Source organism: Eschrichtius robustus, chromosome 6, assembly GCF_028021215.1.
Source record: "Eschrichtius robustus isolate mEscRob2 chromosome 6, mEscRob2.pri, whole genome shotgun sequence".
Classification (NCBI taxonomy): domain Eukaryota; kingdom Metazoa; phylum Chordata; class Mammalia; order Artiodactyla; family Eschrichtiidae; genus Eschrichtius; species Eschrichtius robustus.
In genome coordinates this window covers 112,160,092-112,172,586 of record NC_090829.1, presented here as the reverse complement: position 1 = coordinate 112,172,586, position 12,495 = coordinate 112,160,092, and the positions used below count along the sequence as shown (strand labels likewise).

The 12,495-nt window shown below is 33.8% G+C and overlaps 1 protein-coding gene and 1 pseudogene across 1 annotated transcript in view; both read right to left on the bottom strand.

Moving 5' to 3' along the window:
• The window catches only part of GBE1 (1,4-alpha-glucan branching enzyme 1), a 291,409-nt gene that overhangs the window by 99,604 nt on the left and 179,310 nt on the right, over positions 1 to 12,495 (bottom strand). The window lies entirely within an intron of this gene.
• Positions 5,142 to 5,894, bottom strand: LOC137765983 (large ribosomal subunit protein uL18 pseudogene; annotated as a pseudogene).

Genomic DNA, 12,495 nt, shown 5'->3' with positions numbered 1-12,495 from the left:
ACAAGGTGGGGCTTTGATTTTAAGATTATTCCATTGACACAAGGCTTTTAAAGTCTGTCTTTAAAAACCACAAAGTAGCCTAGTTTCCAAACAACTGGAAGAATTTGATGCTAACAAATATATACTTGGGAGCCAGCTTGAATGTATTTGAGAAGTAACCTATTTTAGTTATTAGCTTTCTATCTTAAACCAATTAACACATAAATTAGAAACAAATACTATGTCATATATACTGCCTAAGATCAATTGATTAGCTTATTCATATATTTTATGAAGCAAAAACAAAATCCCTAAAATCCAGAAAAAGATAATGAAATGCGCTGACTTTCCTGTGAATCATAAACCACTAAAAATGTTTAAATCACAGGTGTCTGATATACAAACTGAATACATCAATGAATAATATATACATTTAAGGATTTCTGGCAATCAAAATAATCAGTCTAATTGGTTTGGATGTCTGAAATATTCAAGCTGTAATCAAGTAATGACGATTTATTAAGATAATTTTGTCACACAGATAATTCCAGTATTAAGGTTTTTAGGAAATATCCCTAAAATCAAAAACTGTTGATTTGTCTCACATTCTGCCAATGAACTTTATAATGAAATAAAACATCGTCAGATTTTCTTGGCAAGCAAGTATAATCAGATGTAACCACACTTATTAGATGAAGTTACATTTTGTAATTCAAAACTATTTGTCTAATGTATTTATTTGTGGTCCTGAATAACTTCTAGAATTTTCAAACTCAGCCACTTAGTCCACTGGATGTTACTAACCCCACTAATATTGCATACAAATAACTAGGAGACATTTTTAAGCAGTGGCCAAATATCAAAATATGAAGAAAAATTATATATTCCTCTTAGCTATTACACAGTCTTTGAAGCTGAATGGCTATTAAAACGTACATCATAAAACCATAAAGCAAAAGTTACATGTTTTGATCTGGGTATTTCAACTGAGGCAGCAGATTAACCTTAAACAAAGAAAGTACTTTGAGACTTTTTCTTTTATAGCAAAATATGGCATGTCAAATAGAAGGATAGAGTTTTGAATCACAATCAAAATAACATTTTTTTTAAAGGAAGATACTCTTTTTAAAGGAAAATAACTTTTTTTTAAAGGAAGATACTGAAAAGCAGGTAATATCTTACTATGTACTCTATTTTTAAAAATAAAAAAGACTCATCTATCAGTATAATTTTAATATAACTAGTCAATAAAGGGAAAATGCTATATTTTTGCTTTTTATTTTGTCAACAGAAATTATACTGTCAGTTAATTGGAACTGATTGAGAAAAAGATTAAACATCAAAACGTGCAAAAAGTGCTTATTCATATCTCGTACAACTTAATAGTATCATCTATAACAAAATGTATCTAGGTCTTTAGACAGAATTATATTGAGGCTACTGCATATATTAATTTCAAACAAAATTAGGTAGCAAGAAGCACACGACTCTAATGAGACAAAGTATTAATTCAACTACTAAAAATCTGTAATAATATAAATTTCAGAAATGGGTTTTTATTATAAAATATGATTTTGAAGTTTTCAATATCATGTTTTTTTTTATTTCAACCTGTACAACTTTATTTTATTTAAAGTAATACACTGTTTAATCATATTATATCCACTGTGCCCTGGTTATCTACATTCATTATTACAATAAAACATTTTCTTCCCCTTAAGGCCTAAATTGTACTTAGCTTATTAAATATTGAATTAAAATTACCTCCATTTATATTATCTGTAAGTCTAATCAGGTATTCTCTAGGAAATAAGTAGGAAAGGATGGCATGTTATACTTTCATATGCTAAATGTTTCCAATTATACTTTTACTAAAAAAAAAAAAAAAAAAATACTCGACTTGAGAAATTTTCAAGTCTCTCTTTTCTCTAAATTTATATTCTTAACAAGCGTGGTTACCTGCTCAGGTAAGATGAGAAAAATGCAAACTTCGAGGAGAGTGTGTTTGTCCCTGTGTATGTGTGTGCATGGGGGTGGGGAGCGGAGTGGTAAGGGACCAGCAGTGAAAGCAAAAGTGAAAGCTTTTCAGTCTGATACAAAAAAGGAGATAAATCTAAAATAAGTAATAACCCACTCTGATAATGATTAATTACCCTGAAGGATTAAGAAATTAATAAATTTTCATACTATTTATTTTTAAATCAGTTTATATTTCTTTGCTTTCTCATAAAGATTGTTACCAAAGGTGATTTTTCAAAGCATTAGAGCTTATCAAATATACTATAAAAATTTGGACAAAACTTCGAAAGATCTTTTTCAAAGTAGAGGGCCCAAAAAGCTGAGCATCTCAAGGTCCAGAACGCAGAAAGCCAAGCTAAATCATCCTTATAATGAAACAAAGGGGAGGTATTATGTGAAATTATTACATATCTCATCTGAACAAGGCATTGCTCTTCTACAGAACAAATCACTATAGGTTAGCTAATTACATGTACCTACATACAGGTATACAGATACACATCCATCTTTTTCAAACAAGGTTAAAAATTCAACCTTACTTATAGAATGAAAATAATTATTGCTCCAGATCAAAACTGACAGTGACTTGAACATATATAGATATACATTATTGGCAAATATTAAACTACCAATTGGTAATCAGATTTTAAAAGTTTATTTTAATGGTAAAAGTTTAGAAACATTAACTATTTACATATTTCTCATTTTTCAATTTTTCTCTTCTGATTGATTTATTTCTAATAGATTAACTTGATATTTAAGTGAACTACTATAATATTTCTATTGTAGAAAAATAACTCATAAACTTGATAATTTTCCATCACTATTAAAATTTGTAATTAGATATATAATGTTTATTTACTTGTATTTAACCAGCTTCACTTCAAAAGACTGACTTGAGGCAACTTAAAGATAAATACATCTAAACAGCATCAAAAATAAATGAGAAAAATACAAGTGAAGGAGAACAAAGACCTGTAGATAAACGAGTATAAAGCATCTGGGAATTAATTTTCTTTTCTAGTCCAAAATAATTATGATTTTATAGACTATACTGACTACAAGAGGATTTCCCTTGACTATCACCCCTAAATAATGAATATTTTACCACAATATTCAAGAAAAATACTATTACAGTTTATATAAAGTTATAGATACTTAGAATACTAAGGAAGTTGCAATGCACCAATGTACTCTGAGACCAAAAATGGATAAGCATTCTGGGGAGGAGATGAGTTGGGGAATACCAGGTGCATAGGGATAGAGATAAGGCAAGGGAAAAGAGAAGCACCTAGTTCTTCAGAAAATGGTATGTGCATGCCTGTGTGTGCTGTGTGTGTGTGTGTGTGTGTGTGTGTGTGTGTGTGTTCTGGGGGTGGGAAATTGAGGAAAACTGTATGGGAAGCTGCCATTAATCATATTTACATTTCAACTATCACTCCTACAGCAGTTTTCAAATTTGCACTGACCTTGTTAAATAAGATCTAGTTCTTTAATGTCTATTTGTACACATTCTTACAAACAAAGGGAATTAGCATTTAGCGGGCTGGCTATAATAGAACAGAATGAAGAATATAGGTGTTACATAGAAAAGAAAACGAAATTCAAATTCATTGAATGTCTACTGGCTTCTAGAACTCACATATTACATAGCCTCACTTAACAAGGCCGTAATATCAAGTGTGTTTCATGGTTGGAGAATCTGAGATTTTAAAAAGTTAAAATGTTCAGGGTCACCCAGCTAATAAGTACAGGTGGAACTCAACCTTTTGAGTCCAAAACCTCGACCCTTAAGTATAATTGGATAGTGCTACATTCAGCATGACCATGTATAAATTAGTTTTTGTTTTTGGCAATTTCCTTGGTACAATAATTGTTAAAACCACATACTCATAGCTCCAACGTGTGGTCATGTCAGTTGTATGAACTTGGGCAAGGTACTTAACTTCTCTAAGCCTCAGTTTTCTCAACTGTAAAATGGAAGATAATTTCAGCACACTCCTGAAAGAGGATTAAATAGGATAATGTGTATAATGTGGTTAGCAGTATTTGATATATAGTCAGGATTGATTAAGGGGAGCACCTGTTGGATAATAAACAGATTTTAAATGTATTTGTTTACATATAAATTAAATATAAATTGGAATAGGCCAATGTGTTATATAATGCCTATAATTTTTTTCATATTGAAAATAAATCTTCTTAAAGATAAGCACGTTTTGGCTAATATCAAAACAAAATGAGCTTTTTTTTTTTCTAGTTGATTCAGTAGTTGAGTTGTTACACATTCCTTAGAGGATTCCGACTTCCACGGCCACCATCTTGAGCCTTATTTTTTAATTCTGCATTTATTTTTTCTGGAGTAGTGTGCTGTTTACTTATTGGTGCATTCAACAAATATTTCTTGAGTACCTGCTTTGTGCCAGGCTCAAGGCTAGGTGCTGGGGTTATAGTCATGAATAGAAAACATACAACACCCATTTTCATGGAGCTTAGAGACTAACGGGAGAGACAGACATTTTACAAATAATAACACAAATGCATTTAATTACAATAGTGATTAATAACACAAAGAAAAGTATGGTAGTATGACACTATAATGAGAAAGGATCTGTTAATCTAGTGTGGAAAATATGAAGCTAGCCTCCTCAAAAATAGTGATATTAAAGGTGGAGGTCTACAGGATAAATTGGACAATATATCACTCAAACTTATTGGAAATCACCATAAATTTAATTCAGAAAAGCTGTCAATCCATTTCTGACAGGCATAGCAAGAATACCTTTGTATTACATACTATCAGTTCTATAGTGTAATCTTTTAACATGTGACCTCCTTTAAAAATCAATTCTAATACAGTCAACACAATCAGATTTTGTGGAAAGCTATTTATTAAATTAGCCATCAAATAAACAGGTGAGAGCATGAAAAAATAAGAGATGAACATTTTTTATGTGATAATTTTGTGTGGTTGAACCTCTCGTATAATACTCAGCTATTCATTTCTGAAATGTTTGAATCGCATTTCTCCAGAATTTTTCTATTTTATTTATTTGTTTGTTTGTTTATTTATTTAGCTTAGTCAATGAGTTTATTATTGTCTTTATCTGAAAAACCTTCATAGAAAATTGTGGTTTGGTTTATCAGCTCCCAGCGGCTCATTCCTGAGCTCTGAGGAAGCTTGCCTTCTTCTGAGCTACTCCATCTTTCTTCTGGGCATTTGACATTCTGAGATGGTTCTACTTCTTCTTTTAACCTTCTTTCTTGGGCTTCTTCTCATAGACTGGATTCTCTCCTACAGCAGCATGAGCTTTCTTATAATCTCCTCCACTGTGTCTAGAGTCACACTGGTCTTTATGTAGAATTATTTCTTGGAAGCATCTTCACCTTTTTAAATCATGTAACACATACAATCTGCAACGTTCTGACCCATGATGTACTTCCAGTGTACTTCTGCAGTGGATTCCTTGCTTTCTGAATAATAACCAGAGTCTTTTGGTACCGTGAGGGACAGACAAGCCTCCATCCACAGCTCCCTTCAGGGCCCCCAAACCTTTGTTTCAAGTAGTAGTTCCGGCAAGCCCTGCATCCAAACAGCAGGCGAAGGCACCAGGTTGGCCATCAGTGCTTTCTGCAGTGTATCCATGAGAGTTCACGAACATAAGCTGCACAAACTATCATATCTCCTTCTATATGGAATAAGCAATCTGACAAATGATATCTCTCTCGGTTACATGAACTATCATCCTATATTTGGGTTTCCTGTACTTATTTTTATCCTGGATTACCATGCATTTCTGAGCACAGTCATCAGCTTTAACCTCTCGCCTTCTTCCAAATTTCACTTGGTATCTCTTGAGGTAGGCCTTATTCTTGATAACTTTAATAAACCCCATCCTGCAGAACAGAGACGTGTGCCCACCGCTAGCCACAGACCTGCAGATCCAGCACCTCTGAGGGTGGCAGTGGGGTGGGGAAGTGGCCGCAGCCCGAGCTCAGGCACGGTAAGTAGCCAGAACTTTTCTCTTTAAAGAGAATACCTGTGGGATAACTTTCTTTCTAGCAAGATACATCTCTGGAAAATTCCCACTTCATGTTATAGCCTCTTTCCCAATTAAGGCTCACGCTTTTCTTGAATCCTGCCCCAACTAGTGCTCCCCTCAGCTGAGACTCTGCTCTTTCCATCAGTCTTAAGAAGCCATTCCTTTTTTCCCTTGCTCTCTGCGGCTCCTTAATCCCTAAACTAGCTCTCCATATGATCTCTTCTTCTCTTTCCCTTCCTTTTTCTTTTCTAACCTCTTTTTCTCTCTTCCTTTTCTCTCTCGTCAGCCTCTCTTCCTTTTAAATTGTCATTGATAAGGCAAAAGTGAAAGCCTATCAAAAAACTAGCTATTGCTTGAAATCATTAAATAAATAAATATATTTACTAATTTTGAAAAAAAATACAGAAAGCAAGTGCCTTGGTTTGATACATTTTACGAGAAAATTATGTCAGACTTCACTTAATGAACATCAAGGAAGCATTTGTAACACACACATACACACAAATAGCACTGAGTTAGGAGTCAAGAAAACTATTCCATCTGATTTTGCAAAAATCAGTATAAGCACATAACCTCTCTGAACCTCAGAGTGATAATTTTTGACAAGGAGTTACTAGATTATTTGTTCTCCTTCGAATTTAGGATTTAATAAACCTTTTATTAAAGTGAAAGATTAATTCAAGATCAAAAGTTTTCTGAGCTTCAGGATACAGAGTAAATAATTTGAATCATTCCACTATATGCTAACATAATCCAGACCTAAAGGTTTATTACATCAAATAATGTGTTTTAGGCAATAATAGAATTCTAGATGATAGGGGAAAATAAACACACATACTAAAAAACACAACCATTCAACCTCCCCCCCAAGAAAAAAACAAATATAAGAACTATTACCCATTCCTCTCCCATCCAAACTCTACCTGTTACTCAAGTCTCAGCATAAGCTTCACAGAATCTTCCTGACAATTCCTTAATTAGTGTAAAAGAAAACAGGAGATAAACTGGTTCATGTAACCAGTCTTCCCAACACAACAATAAATGTCTATGTGGTAGGAATCATGTCCTATACCTTTTTTAAAATTAATTTTAAACAAATTGACCTGAACTGAATTAATAAGGTACATAGAAAGCTAAGAAACTCAAATAAAATCCAACATTAACTCAGAAGCAGTTTAAAAAAAAAAAAACCTAGTATACATTACTTAAGAAACTGTGTTTTCAGAGTCATTGAAATAGGAAATGGAAATTAACAACAAAACTCTTGACTACACTGGCATAAATGTAAATTAAATATACTTTTGTAGGTACTTCAGATACCTACAAAAGTGGCTATGTAATTAGTATGACGCAGGCATTTAGGAAGATATTTTCACGAAGAAAACTAAATAAGAAATTATTTATTTGGGACGCTCAAATAAGATTATCCTCTTCCTTTTTCCCCACAGTTTACAATCTTTGCTTAGGGGCCTTTTACAACATGTTTACCACTATGAAAAGTAAAATCATTAAACTCTTCACTAATCATATTTCCTTATTAATGCATGAATTTGTTTATTTTAAGTTTTAACACACATGGGCATTCATCTGAACATATACCCCAATTAAAAAAAATAATAATATATCCAGCCTCTAGTTAGAACAAATTCAGATTGGCCTGCATGTATAGCCTACATTGGAATAAAAATGCTTATGATTAAATATTGAAAATTTCCCCAAATGTTATATAAATCTCTGGTGACTACAATAAAAGAAAGAAACCATAAAAACATCAGTATCCTTAAGGAATCATCAGCTTCTTTTTGTTTGCTCCAGTTATAAATTTTGCATTTGCACATTGCTGCCTAGATTTTCAAAGGGTTCTGCAATGATTAATTTAACAATCTACCCATATTGCTGTAATATAGCCAAGAACTTTTACATATGTATAATTTATAATATTCATATCAAGGACAGATTAGTGGGCAAAATAAAACCTCCAATATCCAGGACTGTTATTAATGCAGAAATGGGCAAGCATCACCAAAATATGACTACTCAAAAAACAGACTTCTCAAACTTAGGCAATTTTACCCCCAAGCATATACAGAAATACACATAAACAGTGGTGCATCTTCATGAGAGTCAATTTGACCTGATTACTGTGAAGTAAACAAAATGAATTTCTAAAAATTCTAGTAATTATAAATATATATTGAATGCTTATTAAATGCTGGACCTTGTACAAAGAGCTTTGTGTGAATTATTCCATGGAATTCCCACAATAACCCTTAGAAGTGTGCACTACAACAGGGGTTGGTGAACTTTTTTTGTAAAGGGCCAAGTATAAACATTTTACGCTCTGTGGGCCACACACAGTCTATGTCGCAATGATTCAGCTCTGCTGTTGTAGGTTGTAAGAGATCACAGACAATATGTAAAGGAGTAAGCATGACTGTAGTTCAATAAAACTTTATTAACAAAAACAGATAGCAGCCAGATTTGGCTCACAGGCCATAGTTTGCTAACCCCTGCAATTAAAACTCACATTTTACCAGTGTCCATATGTAACTTTCACAGGGCCACACAGCTGGCCAGTGATGAAGTCAGAATTTGAACTCAGGTTTCCTATTGCAGAATCAAAGTAGCTTGCTACTATGCACATCTGCCCCTTGACAGCAACTTAAAGAGCTAACTGTAGTAAAATAAACACAAATATATTCTGCAGTAAAAGGCAAACTGACAAATTTGTAAAAGATAAAACAATAGATTAGAAGAAACTTCACATCTGCAATGGATGCAGGTCCTGGGAAATAAAAGCTTAGGCTCCTCAGATTATCAGCTATCTGGTGAAAATTTTGAGGAGAATTTAGCCTATGCTTACAAAATTAACTTTTTTAAAAGGCCCCAAAATTATCTTAAATTTCCATGGTTTCAGGATTCTTTTTCTTACATAAAGACATAGGATGAATTGTCAAAGTCACCTGCCCAGAGTTTTATATATATAGTTATCAATGCCCAGGCACTTTGCAAATGTACAGTGTGCCGTCAGGTTGAGATTAATGACCCACTTTCAGGTCAAAATCCTGCCCAGTCAGAGTGACCTGGCCCTATTAAATAAGTCCCATCTCACCTGGGATAAAATCCACTCTATAGTCCTGGTTACAAGGTCCGATACAATCAAGCACCAGTCTATGGTCTATTCCTCTATTATACAAAGATTATGGGATATACCACATTAAAAACAAACAAACAAAAAACCCCAAAACAAAACAAAACAAAAAAACCTTTGCACAGTATGAAAGGAAAGTAAGGAGAGGCACTATCTAGTTAAATCCACTGTGCTTCTTCTGCTGAAAATTGTTCTTGAGAGAGATTTTTATTTAAGAAACATAAATTCTACATGTTACTCTTTGACTAAATCAGGCATTTAGGAAAAAGCTGCTTATTTGGGCTATACCATCTTCTCCTTTTCAGAAAATCCCTCCCAAACTACATTTTCAATACCTTTTTCAACCTGCACTGAAGGCCACTGAATAGGTTTGTGACACTTGCTTTTTCATTGGCATGTAGAACTGTCATTGTGAACAGTTCCAACTACAATACTCAATGACCCCCAAACAATGAGCAACACGAGAAAACTGTCAGAGTCACAATGTATCTGCTAACTCCTGAGGATGATTCCCTCTCCCCTTTGGCTGCTGGCAGTTTGCTATCTGGGGAGATAAAGAAAGAACAGAAAACTATCCTTTACTGAGAATAGATAACGGGTCAAATGCTTTATCCATATACTCACATTTAATTTTTTCTTTACACTTACACTAAGGGTCATCATCCTCTAATTACAGATGAGGAAACTGAAACAAGAGATTTTACGTGATTCTTCCAAAATCACCTGAACAGTTAAGTGAAGGATTGGGACACTGGTACAGATCTGTCTGACTTTCCCCCCCATCCAAAACATCTCTCAAAGCCAAAAAAACTTTAAAGTCAGATTTTATCCACAGACACAGCAACTGTACGGATGATTATAGCCCATATGTTTCCCTGCCTCCCAAATTATTTTCTAATTTTTGTTCCCTCCTTTTTTGTTTTGTTTTTTGCTTTCTCTTGTTATCATCCGTATTATTGGTATATTAGCGAAGTTTATAAAATTTTGGATGTATCACAGGACGTTCATGGAGCTTGCAGCAATGTGCCACTTCACTAGCCATCTTAACTTGCCTTTTTCTAGAGCCCTCTTGCTCACAGGTGGTTTCTTTTAATTTATCAATTACCATCACAATGTATTTCATTGTTGCTATTGTTGACTGCTAATGGTCAAACCGACTTTGGAAAGAATTACAATATTAGAATATTTTAAAGCAGATGTTAGAGACTGTAAATATGTAAACTGCTCACAGCAGAGCCACAAATAGCTCAAATTTGGCATTCTGACTTGTCACTAACATAAACATGTGATTCAGATTCATTCACAGCCAGTTACATGAGGAGTAAATGAAGACAAAAGGGTATAAAAATTTAATAAAGATGTAAATGTGAGCAGAGAATGAAATAGGCACATAAACAAGTAGAAAGGTCCAGAAAAATAATGGCTATACACAAAAATGAGTATTGCTCTGAAGTATAAATTCTTCTTATCATAATTTGCTGATTTTTTCCAACTGTTATGACACCCCATGTTATATGTCTGACCCACTGGTTCAAAATGGCCTTCTCTTCACTACAGCAACAGCAGTACTAAGCCAGCAAGAGCAAGCTTGTTCATGATGCTTCCACAGCTCTCCACCACCATTCAAGGATACAATTCCTTGACCTTTGATACAGCAAGCTAATCAAAGAATAATTTCAAAGCTCCTTTGTTTCACAGATACTTGTTAGTCTTTGGCAATAGTTGATTTTATGAAAAGTGCGTCTCTTTTAAAGACGAAAGAGGGGAATATCTAGTTGAAGACAATTGCATTTTTGTGAATATTTGTCATGTTTACAGATCAAAGGCCTACATTTGTTTCTCGTAACTCATAAACACTTCATAAGGAAAGGCCTCTTTGAAGGTTTATGATCATATTACAGCAAGACAGAAAATATAATTTTGATTAATCGGGGTGGCCTATATATTTCTACTGTGGCTTTTAAGATAGAAAAGTTTAAAAGTGGCCCAGTAACCTCTGAAGCGCTGTCATCACAATGGCTGGCTGAAGGAAAATACAATAGCTCTTCGAAGCTCCAAGGCTTGTTGATAACACCTGTGATTGCAGGTGGCTCTTCTTGAAAAGAAACGTACCACCTTCCTCTTCAATTGTGACCACTGTGTTCCACAGTGGGTCAGAGGTGACCAGGGTGCTTTCAAGTTCAGTTTTAGACTTCTGAAGAACTGGATTGTGAGCCCTGACAAGTTCCCAATTTAGCCTGTTAGAAACATAAAAATGGTCTGCTTTCCCTCCTTTAACATATATTTTCATTCACTAAGTGTAGCAGGAGATTTAATCTAGTGACTTTCGGAATCCAATTTAAATTTAAACGACAGATTGTAAGATTCTTGACTAGACATATATTGAGGCTTAAAAAAATAGTAATCTTCACAATACACTTGAGGGAGAGCAAATGAGGTAAAACAAACAAAAAAAAAAGGAAAAAAATATATCACTGAAAGAGTGAGTGATTTTTCTCCCCGTTAGCTTATATACACATTATTTACAAGTCCAGAAGACAGAACAGAACCAAACCTTAGTATGCTAGAAGTCTTTTGACACAATTGTACTTTTGAGGTATAAAATAAATAGAAAACAACAAAGATACAATGCATGTCTATACTGGGCAATGGCTAAGAAATTTCTGACTAAAATATAATATGATATAGTCAGAACCCATCGGTATATTACATTCAGAATTCCAAATATAAGATGGATATAGACAAATTCAAGTTTGCTAATAAATAAGAATTCAAGACCACATAATGCAATAGGAAAAATAATTGGGGAGAAAATGGAAATACACACTCTGGAAATAGAAAGAGCCCCAGGTTATAATACTCAAAGGCACACTATGTAGAAAAGTGATTGGATCTGTCTTCTGAATGTCCATGGGTTACAAATTGATAGACAGATTTTTAACTTAATGTAACAAAGAATTTTCTAATGGGGAAACCTGTCCAAATATGGAACGGGCTACCTCATGAGATGGGTTTCACACTACTGAAGATATCTAAGGGCAAGCAGAATCAGGGATGTTGAAGCAAAGATTAAAGATTAAACTATGTTACTGAGGTCACTTCAAACACTTGAGTCTATGAATTTTCTAGTAAGAGAATTGTCTACAATGAGAGAGACCCCAGGTTGATAAAAAGAGCATCTCAGAGAAAAATAAATACCACCATACAAGTAACATTAGCTAATAGCAGAAATAAATGTAACTAACACATAGTTTATAAATGCTTCTTTGATGACGAGTTAGGGAGTACAATCAAGGTGACAAG